Consider the following 20,051-nt stretch of genomic DNA (forward strand, 5'->3'; position numbering starts at 1 on the left):
TATTTCCTCAGGGTGGCAGTGATGGAGCAAGGTTTCGCACGTAAAGCGCCTTGCTTGGACTCAGCCTTCTCGAAATAAACTGTAATATACTAATAAACATGTTTTCGTCTTATTAACAATGCAAAACACAACATTTCTAGTATCAAGGGGAACCTTTCTTATGTGCTTTTACTAACAGTAACTCGGGTGATCTAATATGGCCGCCGCAACGCGGGAACTTTTCTGCGCATGCGTCTGTCACACTCAAGTGACATAATGTACTTACTGCTTGGTGGGAAATTCTTGCTTCTGCGCATTTGAAACTAAAGATGGCTGCTCTGTTTTGCCTAGTGACTGTACTGCCGTCGTTCTCCCCACGTACATATGTTGAGGGGGGGTGGGGTTGGAGGGGGGTTGAGGGGAGGGTTGAAGAACTGGTGAAGGGGGGAGGAGGGAGGGTAGGAGGGGGAGGGTGAAAAGGGAGTTGACATGTAAGTTATTTGTTTTTTTTTGGTTATGTTTCATTTTCTTGCAAAGATGCAGTATCCTACACCGATGTTAGATTACATGGCTCACACACTACCATGAGCCCCAGCTTGAAAATATCCTCTAGTCCTTCATGGTGGACACCAGTACATCCTACACCCTATAATACCGCACTGATGTCACACTCAACGATCCAATCGTACTCCGATGGCCAACACTAAGTCCCTTTCAGAAAATCTTAACATAATCTCCCTGAATGTTAAGGGTCTTAATCACCCGGTAAAGAGACGGAAAGTCTTTGAGTACCTTGCTAAGTCAAAAGGGGATATCCTCCTACTACAGGAAACCAAACTATCGGAAGAAGACACACGATTCATTAACCTCCATTGGATCTCACACACACTCTGCTCCCCGCTGACCACAAGAAAGGTGGTGTAATCACACTGATCGCAAAAGAATCGAATCTAGCTGTTGTCTCACACACACACGATACGGAGGGCAGGTTGCTAATCACACATCTTTTAAGGGATGATGACCCCATACATTTTGTGAATATCTACGGCCCTAACTCGGACGACCTGTACTTCTGGGATTCGATTGCCCGGGCCATGGAAAATATCCCACAGTACGACCTACTAGTGGTAGGGGGTGATTTTAACCTTCCTCTGGACCCAATTCTTGATCGACAGTCTAAATGTACATTCCACCATTCACGATCACATGAGGCACTCCTTCGCCTCTTTAACCGATACCACCTCAAAGATTCTTGGTGCCTTCAGAACCCTAATGGGAGGGATTACACCTTTTATTCTGCCCCACACAACTCATATTCTAGAATTGATTTTATTCTTGTCTCGAGCTCCTTTGCCCATCTCATTGAGGAAACAGACATTGCCCCGAAACTAGTCTCCGACCACGCATGTATTAGCACCAAACTTGCTGGTTCCCGTTCGATCCTGCCACCTAGGAGATGGCGCTTCAACGAAGAAATCTTAACCGACCCTGATAACAAACAACAGATAGCAAAAGCCATAGAAGAATATATTTTACTGAATGATCTACCTGATACAGCTCCCTCCACTATGTGGGATGCGCTTAAAGCCACGATTCGTGGTGTTATCATTAACATTAGAGCCAAAACCAACAAGAAACTAAATAAAGAGTTATTAAACCTCGAAGAAGATATTAAAAACCTAAAAGCCACTCACAAGTCCAACCCTGACAACATAGCAGCCCTTGACCTTTTAGTCAAGAAAAAAATATGAATACAACGCTATCACTAGCAAACAAGCTGGGGTTTGGATCAATAGATTCAAAGCCCTAAAGTTATGAGAAGGAAACAGGGCTGGGAAACTCCTTGCTTCTTATCTTAAACACAAACAGAAACCAACCACTATCACCTCAATCAAAGACCCGGCAAATATTGTTCACACTAAGCAAGCCAAAATTTTAGAGACCTTCAAAGTATTTTGTGAGGACCTGTACAAAAATTATCTGACCTATAACAAGGAAGCCTGCGATAATTACCTGGATTCCCTGAATCTCCCTAAACTTTCAAAGGAGGACAATGCACAAATAGACTCCCCCATCACAAACACAGAGATCTTGTCTTCCATAAAAATGCTTAAAAGTAATAAGGCCCCCGGCCCGGATAGTTTTTCCGCTGCCTTTTACAAGGCCTTTGACAAACAACTTACCCCCACCCTCCGGACGCTCTTTAACTCAGTAGCAGCCAATGGCAGCGTCTCCCCTTCCATGAGTGAGGCTACCATAATCGTGATCCCCAAAGATGGCAAAGACCCTCTTTTAACCAAGAATTATCGCCCCATCTCATTGATAAATCTAGATTGCAAAATCTATGCTATGAACCTAGCAACAAGATTCAATGCCCTGCTTCCCAAATTGATTAGCACCTCACAAGTAGGGTTCTTAAAACATCGGATGTCAAACGATAATACCAGGCTCTTATGTCACATCTTAGAAAAAGCCAAGACCTCACCCGCTCCAATGGTTGCCATAACCTTGGATGCCGAAAAAGCCTTCAATAATGTTTCTTGGACATTCCTACAGCATTGCATGCAATCCTTTAACCTAGGCCACTCGTTCATCAATATGGTAATGGCCCTATACTCTTCTCCGTCTGCCAGAATCGCCATCAATGGCATCCTTTCTAACTCATTCTGCCTTTAACAAGGTACTAGACAAGGCTGCCCTCTTTCCCCTGCATTGTTCCTCCTGGCTCTTGAACCCCTTCTAACTGACATCAAACACACTAAAGAAATAGCGGGTGTGACCTTCAATGAAACTCAGGTGAAACTAGCGGCTTTCGCCGACGACATTTTAATAGCAACTGAAGACCCTGAGAACTCCATAAAAGCCCTTATGTCATCAATCAACAGGTATTCGGCCCTCTCCGGTTACAAACTAAATCGGGAAAATCAGAGGTCAAACCTCTTAATGTACACACCACCAGAAACGTCCTCGGTGACTCTGGCTTGGCTTGGCAAAGTGGTGTTATCAAATATTTAGGAATTGAGTTTGAGGACTCCTTGACTGGTATGCTTCGCCACAATGAGTCCTCCACTCTTGAAAAAATTAAGCGACTCCTAGATGGTTGGTCCTCTCGGTTCATCACTTGGTGGGGCCGGATTGAAACCATCAAGATGATGATTTCCCCCTTGGTCAATTACCTCATTACCATGTTACCTCTCACACTTTCCCGGGACTTTCACCATAGGCTTGACACATTGATATCCACCTTCTTATTGCAAGGGAAAAGAGCCAGAATCAGTCTGAAAAAATTGCGCCTTGACAAATCCCAAGGAGGGGTTAACCTAGCAAACTTTAAACTTTACCAAATGGCTTTCCTTGCCAGACAGGGCTCACACTGGCTGACGCCTCAGCCAGGATACACCCCTGTGTGGCTTACGGTAGAAAGGGCCCTCCTTCAGTCCCTTGACTCCTTCCTGACCATTACATTCCGTCCCTCCTTCTGCTCAGGATCCATTTTTAAAACCACGAAAGCAGCCCGTGGTTTGCAAGTAAGCAGACACCTCCCGCATCCAGTTCAAAAGATCAAATGGGAATCCTTATGGCACAACTCTACTTTGACATATAAAGGGAAACCTCTATACCACGATACTTGGGTTGCGAGAGGCTTGTTCTTCCCACAACAGCTGTTTAATGACGCAGGTCCCCTCCCTTTTACTGAAATGCGAGACAGATATGATCTTCCAGATATAGAATTTTATAATTTCCTGAATGTCAAGGTGGCTATCTCCAAAGCCAAGCTCAACAACAGCACTCCTTCCCTCCCTGACTATCTAGCGACCCTCAACAAACTTGGCCATCAGGTCTCTAAGCTATACAAGCTGATGTGTCCGCAGCAGCCCACCCTGATGGAATCCATATGCCTCTTTTGGGAGTCCTACTCATCTACACCAACCTCGGAGGTGGAGTGGGCCAGAACTTGGGAATCCACAACACGTCACAAAATTAGCCCTACTCTCTCCCAGATTAAATTCTGGCTCCTCCATAAAGCCTTCTGGACCCCCAAACGTCTCTTTTTACATAAAATTAGGGACAACGATACATGTTGGAACTGCACAGAGGAAGGAGGTGATCTCGAACACTTATTATTTAAGTGTACCTGCATTGCAGGCTATTGGGATAGAATTTTTGAATTAATCGCCAAGGTGCTCCCCACCCCCCCCAACCATGAGAATTTTCCACCCTAGTATTGGGCTCTGCCAAGGCTGATAAACTTAATGATAATGATAAGGCATTTCTTGATATACTACTCACCGCTGCTGTTAAACTAATCCTAAACAATTAGAAGGACACCCGCAAAGAATCTTTCCCGCATTGGCTTAACTGGGTCTCCAATTTAAGAGGTGCCGACAACATTTCACTCATAAACACCCCTTGGTGCCCCCACACAAGAAACTCTGGTCCTCGCTAGACGAATACTTAAACCTCCATAAACCACCAAGATCACCTGAACTAGCTCAGGGCTCTCCTGCGCCCCTCCTCCCACATCTCACTTGGTAGTGTGCATAGTTCTCGTACTTGTAATGTTGCATCCAAACACCTATGTTCTTTCTGCATCAATAAGTCTGATATATAGCATTGTTAATATTATTATTTCTATTTGTGTTAATTGTGATTTCAGATGTATGTATTGTCAAATTTCATATTTTCCATGATTTGTATTTTTCATGATTTATGTATGTAATGTTTCTTCTGTTGAAAACTCCCAATAAAAAACTTTTGTGAAATAAAAAAAAAAAAGATGGCTGCTCTATGTTTTCACGTGCTAATGCTTGCATTGCTGCTTTTATTAAATTGTTTGTTCTGCATAATCCTTAATGCTTTAGTTAAAATAAAGTAATGAGAATAGAGTAGAGATAAGTGATATACAGTTCATTCATTTATTTCTTGTTCTAAAACTGTTTCTTTTCTTTTGCATGTATCGTATTTGGGGCCTGACCTGTACTTCTGAACTCCATCTTTGGAGAAACTGCGCTTGCGCACAGAAGCTCAAATTCCTGAAGCACTGACATTGAAAGCCGGCCAAATCCGGACTTGCTAGAAAATGTTCCTGGGAACCTTACCTGTTGACCCTTGCAGAGGAAGCTGAATTGAAATGTTATATTACATTGTAGTTCTTACTGATACATTCACTGCCGGGTAGAATAAGAGTGCATGGGAAAATAAAATATTGGGCGGGAACATAAATCTGAATATTGAAGAGCATGACCTCATAACTGGTATGGTGTGATGACCTCTCCTCGTCTTTTGACCAATCAAATTGAGGGAATTCGCACATTTGCAACATTGGGGTGGTACACTGCCCTGGAAAATGGTATGACTAAGGTAGGCTTAGCTAGTTAGATTGTCCGACTTGTCCGAATAGCTGACCTGTCACTGACCCAACGCACTCAATATGCGATCGAGAACAGAGGTGCTGGCGGAGCACTCTGTCAGAAGATTTGGGAGCAGAGGTGCTGGCGGAGCACTCGGTCAGAAGATTCGATAACCCAATCGGGGTTCTGGGAAGGAGTTCGATAACCCAATCGGGGTTCCTGGGGAGAAGATTCATTAACCCAATTGGGATCTGACTGTTAGCTGCAGAGAGGGATGTGACGCAGGCGTTGCACTTTAGCTGTGGGTGCTGGTCCTGACCTGCGGTGGTCCTGTCCTGATCCAATTTGGTCCCTTCTTATCCTGCTTTTGCTTTCCACCTGTTCTATCCTGCTGTCACCTGCATTATCGGGGAACCTGTCCTTTATCCCAGCCGGTGGCCAGGGTTGGTTTTCACACCATTCTAGGTAAATATGAAAGTCATAAGGGTATGTCATTGTGCTGTTTCCCTTTTCATACCCTTCCTATATTTCAATGTTTAAAGAACGTTTCATGATACTCTCACATCATCTTGCTTTGATATTATTATTGATTGTTCAAGCCTTGACTAATTTAGTATGGACATTGACATTTAAAACATTATTAAGATAAAGCGTTTACATTTTTCCCGAGTCTGTGGTTATTTATGAGTGAAAATAATTACATACTGCCTAATATTCTAACTCCCTTGATCCCTTAGGACTCTTGGTACCGGTGACAAGGATTGGTAAGACAAGGTATAGGTCCTAAAAGTAATTTTTACTGGTTTGAAGCGTAGGTTTACCTGTTCAAAGTGTGCATGTGTTTATAGGCCCAGGTGAGCATGGTAACATTCTGGGCAGGTGAACCCGCGCTCTATCAGTATTTTGATTCACCAGTGTGCGGGCATCTTGCCATCCCTCTGGTGTACCTGGTAGCCATGGTTCATGGCATAGTTGTATTTCCATCTACCTTTTTCCAACATGTATCAGTAAATAAAAATTCATACACTTTTGCTTCTACTTGACAATGCAAAATGTCCTTTGTGTTGTTTTCTTGTTCCATGTTTAGTCCTGAATATTCTCTTAATTTCCTCAATCAGGAGCCTTTTACTTATTGGATAGTACTACCTCTGGTTAAAGCCACCAGAGTGGCAGAATGTTTTTCAAAAGGGAAGTGTAGATTTAGATTGGCATGTCTTGAATAGCCCTTATAGTGGAATATAGAGTATTATTTTTTCAAGCTTCTTTATTCAGATGCCTTTCGGTCCACTCAGTTACCTGATAGAACTGATGGAATGGGAATCTAAGCTATCAACTTTCCTTCAAGCAAAATGAAGTCTTTGCATAGATCACTGATTTCAAACCTTCAATAAACTAAAAACCTACTGACAATGATCCTTGGGAACTTGAAGAAGGGGTAATAGAGAGAATGGTTTTCACAGTGATTCACCTACACGTAGGTCACCTTTGTTCTGTGATGCCAAGAAGCCAGGCCTTAAGCAACAGAGAAAATCCAGAAAGTTTACTGGACTCTAATAAAAAAAGACAAACTTCACTTTATCAATTTGTCCATTTGCTAGAAAAGTAAATCCCTTAAAACAGACAGTGATGTATTGTGCTTCATGGTGGATTAATTGTTTTTGAAAATCAATCTTTCCTTTAATACACAGTTCAGTACAGTTTAGTCCTTATAAAAGCATGACTGTTCTGATTGATTTTTCTGCGGTGCACAACATTTACACGTTTGACAAAATAGGGCAGATGAACAGACCACTTGAAGAACAACAAATGATCCTAAAACATCTATGTGTGATATAGGGTTTCAGAATCAGAATGCACTTTTTTGTTTAGTTAATTAAAACCATAACAATATACCAGTAAAACTGAGGAAGTTACACTATAAAAATACACAATTAAAAATGTTGATTCACAGCAATGCAACAACTGCACAATTATGGTATACATGTTAAAAATTGTGATTTACAATAACACGATAAAATGAAGGGTAGAGGTAGATAATCGGTTTTGTGAGACATATTCACAAAGGTGCTATAGTGCTATTCCCCTCAGTCTGTATTTTAGTAATTTCTCATACTGAATTAAGAACTTCACTAAGTTGCAATTAAGCTGTGGGTCCTTCAGGTTGAGACATTTTAATATTGTAGTTCTACATGTACAAATGTCCCTTGTGTTGAATAGGTGTTTCAATAGTAAGCAACGGTATGGGTTTAAAACTGGGAAGATGCAAATTAGATGCATGAAGTCCTGTTTTGGCACTCCACAGAGGCTACATGAGTTTTTTCCCTTGTATTGCCAGCTTGGTTGGTCTGCGATAGACATTAATGTTCCAAAACGTATTGCAATGAACTTTGTTTTTAGCTAAGGGGAGTAAGTCAGACCCAAGTATGTTGCTGGTTACAGTTTTGTACACAATTTCAGGACCATCCATGAGTGGGCTCGCTTATTTAATCTGGTTTTATCTTCCATTAGCAAGTGCTTTATTGCCACTTTACTCAATGTTTGTTGAAAGGAAGAGAATGGTCAATTCTGTTGCCAGAGACCTGTTGTGTTTGTGAACTTTAAAGATGATTGTAAATATTTGGTATAGGCAGACTGGGGGTCATTGTGAAGTGCCTTCTGGAGGGCATTGTTCATTGGGTTTAGTCGATTGGTCCACATTGTGAGCTAGATTGATATTGTTATGTATGTTCTGTGTAGGTACTGCTGCTGCAGCCCAAATTCCGGCTGGATCTGAGCTTGTGAAGAGTTGCGGGGTAGGGAAAATAATATTTTGGAGGCTGTCCAGGATTGCCGTGACTTTCCCATGCTGGATTTCACTTGCGTAGGCCACAGTTGGAAAAACTTTCACTTTAATAACTGCTAGTAGTGGAGCAAACGAAGGCCCTTTTTAAGCTCTTTGCAATTGAACAGAAGGCAAATTTTAATCCATTTCCTTTTTTCAATAGGTTCTCGTCATGTTTTTGAAAGGTTAATCGGTTATCCATGTATACACCTAGGTATTTGTAACTGCTGACCACTTCCATTTTTGTATTACTTATTTTGAATGGTAGTTGTTTGTGGACACGACGACTTATAAACATAGATTTTTTATTGTATTTATTTCTAGCATGTTTGCCTCAGCAATATGCCCAAATTCGTTGATGGCCCTTTGCAGGTCTATTCTTGTGTGGCTTAGAAGCACTATATCATCAGCATAAGATAGGTGTGTGATGGGGAGTGTGCTGAGGCATGGCGGGTGTGAGTTAACTTAAGTTGACCAAAGTGTTGCAGTACTCTAATTAGTTCTGGCACGGGCACCTTGTTGGTGTATTCATGAAGCCCTCACCCACCAACCTAGTTGGTGGCATGCTTCATCATCGGGCCCACCCAGTGACACCTAGTATGTCCCGGGTGTGCTACGACGCCTGATTACAGCGGAGATGGTATATTGCTGAGAGTGCAGTGAGTGAGGTTGAGTGAGTTGTGATTTAAAACGGCTTGGTGGTGGTCCCAGTACCCGAGGGTAAATTACATTTTAATAACTGGGCCGTCACCAGCGGTTAAAAGTAAGGCTACAGGACGCGTAAGGGTGGCGAGTTACTGCCCCCTGCGTCCTTCAGATGGTCGACATGTTTCAGCCAGTGCCTTAGAGTATTCTGGCTTTCCTCAGGACCGTTTTTTAAAAGGTGTGGTGAAATAAAACAGGAGGACGACGGCGGGACAACAGGTACAAGGCAGGCACTGACCAGAAAGACTGGTCATCCCCTTACCGCTTCCCTCCAGGAAGCCTTGGCTAATAACCCAAAGCGTATGCATGAGAAGGGAATCCCCCTCTCACATATAGAAAAACGCCTTAGTGAGTGTATCACATAGTCTGTACCACAACACTAAGTCTGTTTTATTTCACCACACCTTTTAAAAAACGGTCCTGAGGAAAGCCAGAATACTCTAAGGCACTGGCTGAAACATGTTGACCCTTACGCGTCCTGTAGCCTTACTTTTAACTGCTGGTGACGGCCCAGTTATTAAAATTTAATTTACCCTCGGGTACTGGGACCACCACCAAGCCGTTTTAAATCATAACTCACTCAACCTCACTCACTGCACTCTCAGCAATATACCAGCTCCGCTGTAATCAGGCGTTGTAGCACACCCGGGACATAATAGGTGTCACTGGGTGGGCCCGATGATGAAGCATGCCACCAACTAGGTTGGTGGGTGAGGGCTTCATGAATACACCAACAAGGTGCCCGTGACAGAACTAATTAGAGTACTGCAACACTTTGGTCAACTTAAGCTAGTCCTCTTTGATTAATCACATATAAACCCTCGGTGACTCGGACTAGCTATCTAGTCCTCTCTCTCCCTCTTGTTACACGCACGGGTGTGAGTTAACCTCATTGATCATTGGCGAGAGGTCAGCCATGAAAAGGTTGAACAGGTGTGGTGCTAAGATGCAGCCTTGTTTTAATCCCACGTTTGTGCACATTTTCCTGGTGGGCCTCTTTCTGTCAGCTATTAATTGCATCCACGTGTTTATGTATCCACATGTTTATGTATAGTTGCATTATAGCTATGAGTATTAGTACCGGGAGACCCCACTGTCTCAGTTTGTGCCATAAAAAGCCTCTGTTGACTCAGTCAAATGCGGCTTTGAAGTCTATGAAACATAGATACAAGTTTTTCCGCTGCTGTAAACTCTTGTCTGCCATTAGGCCTAGGGCGAGTATGCTTGTAGTAGTGCCAGTGCCCCTGCAGAAATCAGACTGGTTGACAGGTATTATCTTGTTGTTCTCAGACTAGTCTACCAGTCGGCGAGAATATATGAAGCGTGGTATTTTAGGGCGATCCTTCGATAATTAGTTGGATCTGTTTGATCCCTTCCTTTGTGCACTGTGTTTATCATAGAACCTTTCCAACTCGCTGGAATTCTGTTTGTACTGCCTACCTCACAGAAAGGGTGGGACAATGGGAGCGCCCCAAAGTAGAGATACAGTTTGTAGATTGCTTGGGGTATGCCGTTTGGGCCTGGATCCCCATCTAGTCTGCCCGTACTTATGACCTTAGATATTTGTTCTTCTTGGTGATTGCTCTACTGCCATTGTGATCTTCAAAATGCTTCCTAATTCTTTGGGCGGCATTAATGTTGAGTGTACTAGTTTGGTCTGACTTATTAGACCAGCTGGTACTGTGGATAATAAGTGTGCACTTGGGTTTATTGGCATATACTGTGTTATTCTATTATGGTCCTTGACAAGGAAGTAGTAAGGATTTTCCTGAGCTTCAACACTTCGATCAATAGCTATAGAAAAAGTGGAGATTAAATGATGTGCCCAGGCTGACTCCATGACCCAGGCTACATTTATTTCCTTTGGGGATCGTGCAAGGTCATTTCCTAGCTCCCAAAAGGCTCTTGTGTTTGATCAATTGGCGTTGTGTAGAATTTGGACCAGTAGTTGTCTAATTGTGTTCTTTTATCATCCCTGATTTGTTTTTTGTACTGCTTCTTGAGTTTTTTTTATTTATTCCCATGTGGTTTTGGGTACAGTGGAGCTCCTTGTTAATTTGATCACTCCTCTTAGATCTTTTCTAAAGCTCCTGGCTATTCTACCCAGGTGTTTGTGTTGGCTGCCCTTCATGCATCTTCTGCATTTGTATTTAGTTCCTTATCTCCCTGTTTACCTCTTGCACTTTGTGATACTGAGTGTGGTGGGGAAGCACAGAGAGTGTGGAGCCTAGTATATTGTGCAGGTGTAGAAGGGGTAAAGTATAGCATTGCTTTATGGGTTTTGACAGTGTTATACCCCAGGCCTCCAGGTTGAGAGAGGTTTTTTTTTTTGGTTGTTATCCCCCTGTTTGATGAACCCAATTGCTAACAGGTCGGACGGGGATAGATGGTTTATCGTTGGAATGACTGCCATTAGGTTCCTGTAGACGCTGTTTGTATCCGGTTGCGAGTTGGCCTCGCTGTTTGTTTTCCCGCGGCCGGGCTTGGCTCCGCCCCCCTGCACCATCGACCGGCCGGGCTTGGCTCCGCCGGTCCACCTCCCTGCTGCCTACAAGTCCCAGGATCCCCTGGGGCAGGACGACGGAACTGGACGCGTCAGGAGGCGCATAAAGACACGCCTGGTCCCTCGCCCCGCAAGGTCGCACGTGGGTCGCGCCGGGAGAAGCAAGAAGCGGGAGCAAGACAAGAGCGGGATCGTCTCCGGCCATCTCAGGCCAGAAGAGGCCGGGCTGGGCCACCCCCTTTGCATCTGCTGGACTGAGCCCTCGGACTCTACAGGTGAACGGGTGAACGGGACTATGCATACAGTTTGATCCTTTCTGCTTGCCCCAGGGTTAGATTCAATCACTTATTATGTCTCAACCATCAGGGAAAGGGAGGAAGATCACGCAAAGTACAGTAGGGGGTAGTGTGACAGGGACTCTAGATAACTTTACTACCAGGGCAGCAGCAGTGTTGGAGCGTGAAATAGCACTCACAGAAATACGGTTATCCCTTGAACTTTTGGGCACAAAACGGTCCTCTTTGGGCAATATTAAAAATGCTACAACACCTGAAAGATCTAACCCAGCAAGAATAAGCGGGATTAGCCTGGGGAACATAAGCTCAGGCTCAAATGGTTGTAACCTTGTTAGCTCTGTGAACACATCTGTAGATAGTATTTCATCTCCAGAAGAACATCGGCCCATAGTATTAACTACCAAGTCAGTGCTGTTGCTGTGGACACCGTGAGACATATAGCCCCAAGCCCTACTCATACTGGGAAGAGGAAAAGGGGTGAAGGCCGTCCAAAGGGAAGAAGATCGAAGGTCCCTAAAACATCAAAAATACCAGTAAAACCACTTCCCCCCCAAAGAAAAATTCTTCACAAATAGACAAACTACACCAGTGACAGCATTGCCAATCACAACATCAAATGCCATCTCACACCTTTCTGTTGAGGCTAGATCTGGAGACAGTGGTGTAGCAGGATTAATACCTCAAATAGAACAACTGCTTAAATCCTTTATGCTCCCACTTATAGATAAATTAAAGATAATTAACCAAAATCTAGGGGTGCTGCAACAGGCAACCATGGAAAATACACAGAAACTGGAGAGTCTCTCAGCTAGCTCACAAAAGGGGGGCACACAATCTCCGAATTTACTTCTCCTGCCATGTCAGGCCCCTAATCCTCTTGAGGCTGAACAAAGGACTACACTTGTCAAGGAACATGGGTTAAAAGAGGGTAGAGTGAACACAACAGGGGCTTCTGGTAACACATATACGGTAGGAGCAGCCACCGAGCATCAGTTAGATAACATCCCAGCAGCCATCCAAACCAGAGCTATGGGTAACTCCAACGAAGCATCCACAAACATGGTTAAACCTCCAGTTATAGACTTACCCCGGAATCCACACCGCTGGTCCTGGTCTTGGGAAATGTTCCATCCCTTCCCGAAGGCACTAAAGAGGATTTTTACCAACTCAAAAATAAGGTTACTTATTGGTTGCATTGTAATACCGGGGAGGGGTATCCCGACACGCATGATATCATTATGGTTCGCCATGTGTCTTGGATAGGCAGTGCACGTAAAACTAGAAACGGCGATTGCATCGTGGTAAATTTTAACAATCCTACCACAGCGGAAAGGATACTTAGAGATGTGGTGAGAGGGGGGCAACCAGGGGGCAGGGGTTAGAGATACTGCCCCTAGGCTTCGTCTATAGGGCAATAACACACCTTCAACCTGATACCAGGACAGAGGGCTATCATGTGAGGACACCATACTTCAGGGGGCAACGGAGAATGGGGCTACCAATGTCAATACCAACAAGGGTGCCCTCTTGGGGTGGTCATGGGCTCCCTTTGCCATTCGAGGGTCCAAATCGCTTTGCAGCCCTCTCAGGCCTTAACAAATGCGATTGACTGCGTGGAGACCATATAACCCACAAATCTTATATTAAAAATAGCGCATCTAGTTGCCCATTAACCAACATAGCGTCTGAATTTGCACCTTTAGTGGCTACACCAGAAGAGCCTGTTCATATTTCACCTGATGGAGTTCAGGAAGAAAATTGTTCAGTCACACTATTGCCCGAGCTACTAGGAGAAGTCGCGCAGGGCATCACTGAGACACCCCACAACCATAATGTTATTAGTTGGAACATAGCGGGGTTAGCAGGGAAAGTTACAGATCCCCTATGGGTCCAGTTTGTTAGCAAATTCGTGTTAATTTGCTTACAAGAAACGTGGCTGGTGAATTGTGATGTCTCCTTGGTAGGGTACAGAGCTTTTTTCATCCCAGCGATTAGAGCTACTAGTGGCAGAGCAAAGGGTGGCCTAGCAATCTTTGCATCATTGGCTGTATGCTGTAGCATCAAGACCATTTCCATGGCCAATAGAAACATCCAGGCCATCTTCCTGGGCCAAAGGGACAGATCCCTCTTGGTGATACATTTTTACAATGCCACCAACAAGGAGGAAGGCTGTGAGCTGGCAAAACTGAATAGCTACGTTAAACAAGAATGTGGCTCACTTAGAAAGAATTTGCTCATCGCAGGAGATTTTAACATTCATCCCTGTTGCGACCCAAAATAAATGCCAGGGTGAAACTGGGTTGTCCACTGATATCAGGCCTCCATTTCGAGCACACCATACAGGGTAGCGCTCTAAATGCAATGCTCGACGAGCATGATTTATTCTCTGCAATGAGCTTTGTTGCCCCACATAGCATCTTCAGGGAGCCCACGTTTAAGGGTCGAGGCAGTGGGACTTTCATAGATCATATATTAGTATCTAGATCCATTCTACCCCTCCTTCAGGGATTCTCCATCATTCCAAGCACATACAGTGACCACAATCCTGTGTGTGCGACTACAGGAGGGTGTCTAATGAAGATCAAATATAGAGTGCGCAGCTGCAACAACTTAAAACCAGAGGGAGGGCGTCGCATTAAGTGGTGCCAGATAATCCCGTCTACGTTCCATGACTCCCTGATGGTCGCTTGTGAGGCAGAATTTAGCTGTTGCCATAACAACCACGAATCTTCACCAACATGCATTTTAAAATCATTTGAAGGCATCGCGTCCAAAGTAAGTGGCATGTTACATGAGCACGGCAAGCCTAGCACATCCCGGGGACCAAAATGGTTCTGTCACCTTTGTTCCAAAGCAGCGAGTGAGCTTAAGGCTGGCTAAAAAAAACTTCCAGAGATAGAGTTCTGATCTGCACCCTCAGGAAAAATTATAAACTTGCCCTAGCTAATCGCAAAGCGGTAGTCAAACAGGAATTATGGAGGGAGCTTTTAGACCCCGTGACCCTATCTAGTAGTTCCAGACTTTGGAGCGCCATTAACCGATCACCTTTTCTTGCGGAAGGGGTCGGAGAAGTGGGCTCCAATATAACTGAGAATGAATGGGTGTCTCATTTTGTAGGTATATTTAAAAACACATCGAGCCAGTTAGACCCCATGATAGGCTCACGGATAAGGAAACATTGATGTTCTCCGTGAATGAAATTGAGGGGGGCATTGCTAACCTGACCAATAGAAAAGCACCAGGCCCGGACGGTGTTCCCCGGACCTTTTTAAATGAAAACCCTCGTTTTGGGACGAGATCCTGACTGCCGTGGGTAACGCTGCAGCCAAAGGAGGATGCCCTGCCTCCTGGGGGGTCTCGACGATCGTCCCTGTGCACAAAAAAGGGGACCGAAACAGCACGCTGAATTACAGGCCAATCTCTCTGATTGACTCTGTTGTTAAGTTCATTGGGGGGGCAATTTTAAAAAGATTGTGTACCTGGGCGGAGGACAACAACATTATCTCGTACATTCAGTACGGGTTCCGCCCAGGGCATTCTACCATGGCCCAATGTCTAAACCTCTATTCCATCATAGGGAAGTACACCATGGCTCGCTCTGGATCCGTCTACATGGCCTTCATGGACCTCTCATCCGCCTTTGATAGCGTTAATCGGGGAAGGCTGTGGTGGTCCATGGAGGCCATGGGGGTGGAGCCTTGGTTGACTTCTTGAGGGACCTTGACAGAGACACCAAGGCCAACATTAGATATTCCGATGACCTGAAGGTATCGAGGAACTTTGATATCGAAAGGGGGGTCAGGCAGGGGTGCATACTGGCCCCCTTTCTTTTTAATTTATATATTAACGATCTGGAAGGTTCCTTGCTAGAAACTGGGGCCGATTTTCCGTATGTGGGAAAGCGAGGACTGCCAGTCCTGCTTTATGCGGACGACGCAGTCCTCTTGGCACGAACCCCCAAAGGGCTCCAAACACTACTTGATGCATTTCACGGTTTTATGGACAGGCGTGACCTGTCCATAAACAATTCAAAATCTTACGTGATGCACATAGGGCCTCGTTCTAAAAGAGAGTACTCCTTTGTGGTGAACGGAGTGAGGTTTCCGAATTGTACAACATTCTCCTATTTGGGCGTCCTGCTGGATCATCGGCTTAACTGGGCTGCACTCCTAAACAAAAAAAGGGCCAGGTAACCAGGGCAAATGCAGCACTTTTTGACATTGCTGCAAAAATGGGCAACCGGCCAGTGGCAGCGATGCTAAAAATTTATCGGGCTAAGTGCATATCTATAGCAAGCTATGGTAGCGATCTATGGGGATATTGCGGCCTCGAGGGTCTTCAGGTGCCAGAAAAATTTTTTTAAAACAACTATTGAGCGTCCCAAAGGAGACTGCGAATTTGTCTGTCCATGAGGAAACCGGCATGCCCTATTTAAGTGACACTTTGGCTTTACGTCCGCTTACATTTTGGTTGCAATGCTGGCTCAACAAACACATAAATCTCACTCACACTATACTTAGAGAGGCCCAGAGTCTTGATCATATGATAAATATTTCCTGGTTCAAATACCTAAAATCCCGTTTTTATGAGTTGGGACGCTTGGACTTGTTTTTAAATCCTGAAGGTATCAATAGTCTGGACGTCGCACTTGTAAAGCATTCCTTCACACAAATTAGGAAAATGGAAAGAGAAGAGAAAGAACTGTTGAAACCTAGTGTGAGGACACATTTGATACTTAAAACCACTCTAGACATTGAGCCGTATCTATTGGTGTCGTTGCCCGCTTATGAGCGATTTCTATTAACTAGGCTCAGATTTAACCTTCTTCATTTTTTATTGGCAGTTCCAAGGGGCAGTCATAAAGGGAGTGTGTTGGCTTCCTGTGGCTGCGACTCTAAGTCTCCACAGGACCTACTTCACTTCATGTTTTTTCGTAAATACTATGAAATGCCCAGGACTATTTATTTGAAATCTCTTTTAAAAAAGCTAAATTTTGCACAAGTACGTCCCGCTCTGTTTTATCTGCAATTGCTTAAACCTGACTGTATCCCATTTGTGGCCAGCTTCTTGAAATGTGCAATGAACTACAGAAAATGTCTGGACTTCTAAAATTACAGTGTCTCAAAGGTCTTTTCTAATGGTCATTTTAGCCCCCCCCTTCTTGCATTAATGCCGCTTTAAATTGTTTTTATCATTGTGAAACACTGTTACCAATTTTTTGCTTTTAAGACATCGAACGTGTTGTATTTTAAAATGTTACTTTTATGGTTTCTATGAAAGAATGCCGAATAAAGTATTTTAAAAATTGCCATTAGGCTCAAAACATTTCCTTTGTTTAGATAGTCTTGTGGCTCCTATGATATATACTGTGGAGTTAGTAATATTTGGTTGTTTAGATTTTTTACTGGCTCATTGGTTCTTGACTGTTAAGCTGGAGGTGGGTTTTGAGTTTGTTGATTTGGCTCTTGACACTTCATGTTACTGTAATGTAAGCTTACATTTATCAGTATCCTCTCGTTCTGTTCTCTATTTGGTTGGAAGCATCTCTGTGTGTAACTTTCCGTTCTCCTCTGTGTGGGTTGGTACTTTTATCGGGAGTTAGTAGGCCTATCACTGATCTTTTGTGGGTAAATAGTTCGTCACTTGTGTACTTTGTCATTTGTTGGCACGGTTTTACCATGCCTAGGTAGTTTTTATCCTTATTTTCTCCGGTATGTTTACAGTGCTCATGGTGGGCTGTGTTGTACCATCTGTGAGCATTGTTGTTTTCATTTGAGTTGTGTTTGTCCAGGGTCCCCTGCTCAATCACTTCTCATTTGTTTTGCTTGGGCCATTTATTCCCATAGGTTTAACTGGTGGGTGTCTTATAAGTCTGATATCGTAGAATAAATGTTAGAATTATTTGGGGTTTTTTCCATGTGATCTTGATTTTTTGGTAGAGATGATATGATATTTTTTTTACATTAAGGTCGAAAATTCTGTTCACCTGTTGTTCTGAGCTTTTATTGCACTGTTGGAGCTTTCTGGCCTTCCTGGCACGTTTCCTCTGTCTTTTTGTTTGAAAAAGGACTAATGTATTAGTTTGGTCGTTATGAAATTTTGTTGATTGCTCCGTTGAGATTCAGTTTGTGTCTACTGGGATGTTCGGTAAAGGTGATAGAGGTTCTGTATTGGGTATTTATCATTTTTTCTAGAACTTGCGTTAGTTTACCAGTTGATGAGGCGTTATTTTTTGGAGTTTAAGATAAATCTAGAGGTTTTATTGTTTTTTCCAGTTTAATGATTCAATCATCACTGTGCTAGGTGGCACTCCTGTCAGGTTATTGTCTTTGTCCTCTTTCGTTATGCTCATTAAATTAGTTGGAACGCCATTATTGGAACACATACATGGAGAGTAGCTGGCATAGAAGTCTGTGTGTATCTTTCAAAGTTATTAGTCCCTTCAGTGTATCAAGTTTTGAGTTTATGCCAGAAATATATGCTACTATGATGTTAATCAAATTGATCTGAATGTTAAGTTTGTCTGACTTCATATTAAGAACACTGATTGAGGTTTGCAAGGTATTTATTAGAGTAGTGTCCAAGTTTAAAAGGTCTTCCAGATTTCTGTCTGGGTTGTCATCCTTTCCCTTAGGTTGTTTATCTCCTTTGTGAGCCCAGCTCTGTTGAGCATACAATTGTTGCAGTGTGTTTGGACCAATTTGTTTTGCTGTACATCGTTTATTTTATTTTTGTACATTGGATTCATGTTGTCACTGTTTGTCCTTTCAAGGAAACTCGATATGCCTGATTCACAAATGTAAACTTAGACCAAAAGTATAAGTTCAGACCTAAAGTCTAACTTTACTACTACTAAAGTTAGGCTTTTGGTCTAAGTTAGACTTTTGGTCTAAACTTAAAGCAAAAGTCTAACTTTAGTAGTAGTAAAGTTAGACTTTAGGTCTAAACTTAGACTTTTGGTCTAAGTTTACATTTCTGAATCAGGCCTGATATGTCTATTATTGTTTGTTGTCAAGTTTCCGGTTGGTTTGTTGGTGTGCACTTGGGCATAGGTGACAATTCTTTTTATTGCCAATGTGGTTTATTTTAGCTTCCTCCTGCTGCATATCAGTTGCCGTGAGGTTAGGATCTGTGGTGTGGTTTGGGTCACTTTTGGTTGCTATTGAACTCTGCTCTGCACTGAAGATTGCATCCTTGTCAGGTGAGGTATCGAACTTTTGCAGCATCAGAAGTTTGGGGAGGACTGATGTTGAATAGATGGCCAAGGTTGGGTCCTTTAGAAAGGTGAATTTTCAACTAGGATTCATTGACCGAAAGATTGAATGTATTGGTGATGTTCGTGTTGCACCAGAGGTTTGAGGTGGTTTTGACATGCTTGCCAGAAGGGATTGGCACTTTTTGCCATTGCTTTTGTTTTTAAACTGTATGTGCCAGTTGTTTTCTGATCTTTTCCGATCTCATTTTCCTGTTGTTGTGTTAAATACTCAATCTGATTGAATCATGATCCACGGGTTGTTCTTCTTGCTATACCTCTATTATTTATTTGTTAAGCTCTTTCTTGTGCCAAATTGACTGGTGTCAGGATGACGTTCATTGCAATTCCTTGTTCTTCTTGGTGTTGCCTGTGCGCCTGTGCACATACTTCTGTTTTGCAGATTCACCAGGGCAGAGGGGAGCTCACCAGGCCATTTTCAAGTTGCACGCAGTCCTGGCAGGACCGCTTCTGTGAAGGACCGGGCTCTCTCTTGGCAGATGGTAGCTTCTACTGCCGCGCACATGCCTGGGACTTAGTGACGCCAGTAAACGGCCACCAATTGGCCTAAGGGATTGAACGTGGCAAAATGCTGACACTTGCTCCGATGTTCCCTGTGCCGCTGGGTTTCAAAACAATTTTTAGGGGGTGCTGCTCAGGACTGGCCCTTTACCCTGGTAGACTGAGGGATGAAGGGTAGTAGGAGTGAGGCTGGAAAGGAGGTAAAAGGTGGTGAAACCAGGCCAACAAAACTTGAAGCAGTGAGGGACAGCAGGCTCAGCAACTACACCACTTACAGTCTTCATCCGCACCCAGGTCAAAGGGGCGGGACTGGTCAGGGTTGGCTGACAGACAACAGTTGACCAGAACACCAAGGTTTTTTTTTCTCTGGGTGTGAGAATCAATATGTGTTTATCTTTCTGTTATGGCCAGGTTTATCCTGGCACTGAGGGATAGAAAAAAGGACATCATATGGGTATTTTAACCTGACACCACATGGAACCCAAGATAGTTTCAACATTAGGTAGAGGCAATATACTAGAGCCAGACTATCCCTTCTAGATAATATGCAACAGCATGAACTGATAGTTGTTTGATGAGCAAGAGAGGGGGGCAAACATGAATACACCTTTTTATTTCTCTA

The sequence above is a fragment of the Lissotriton helveticus genome, chromosome 12, assembly GCF_964261635.1.
Source record: "Lissotriton helveticus chromosome 12, aLisHel1.1, whole genome shotgun sequence".
Taxonomy (NCBI): Eukaryota; Metazoa; Chordata; class Amphibia; order Caudata; family Salamandridae; genus Lissotriton; species Lissotriton helveticus.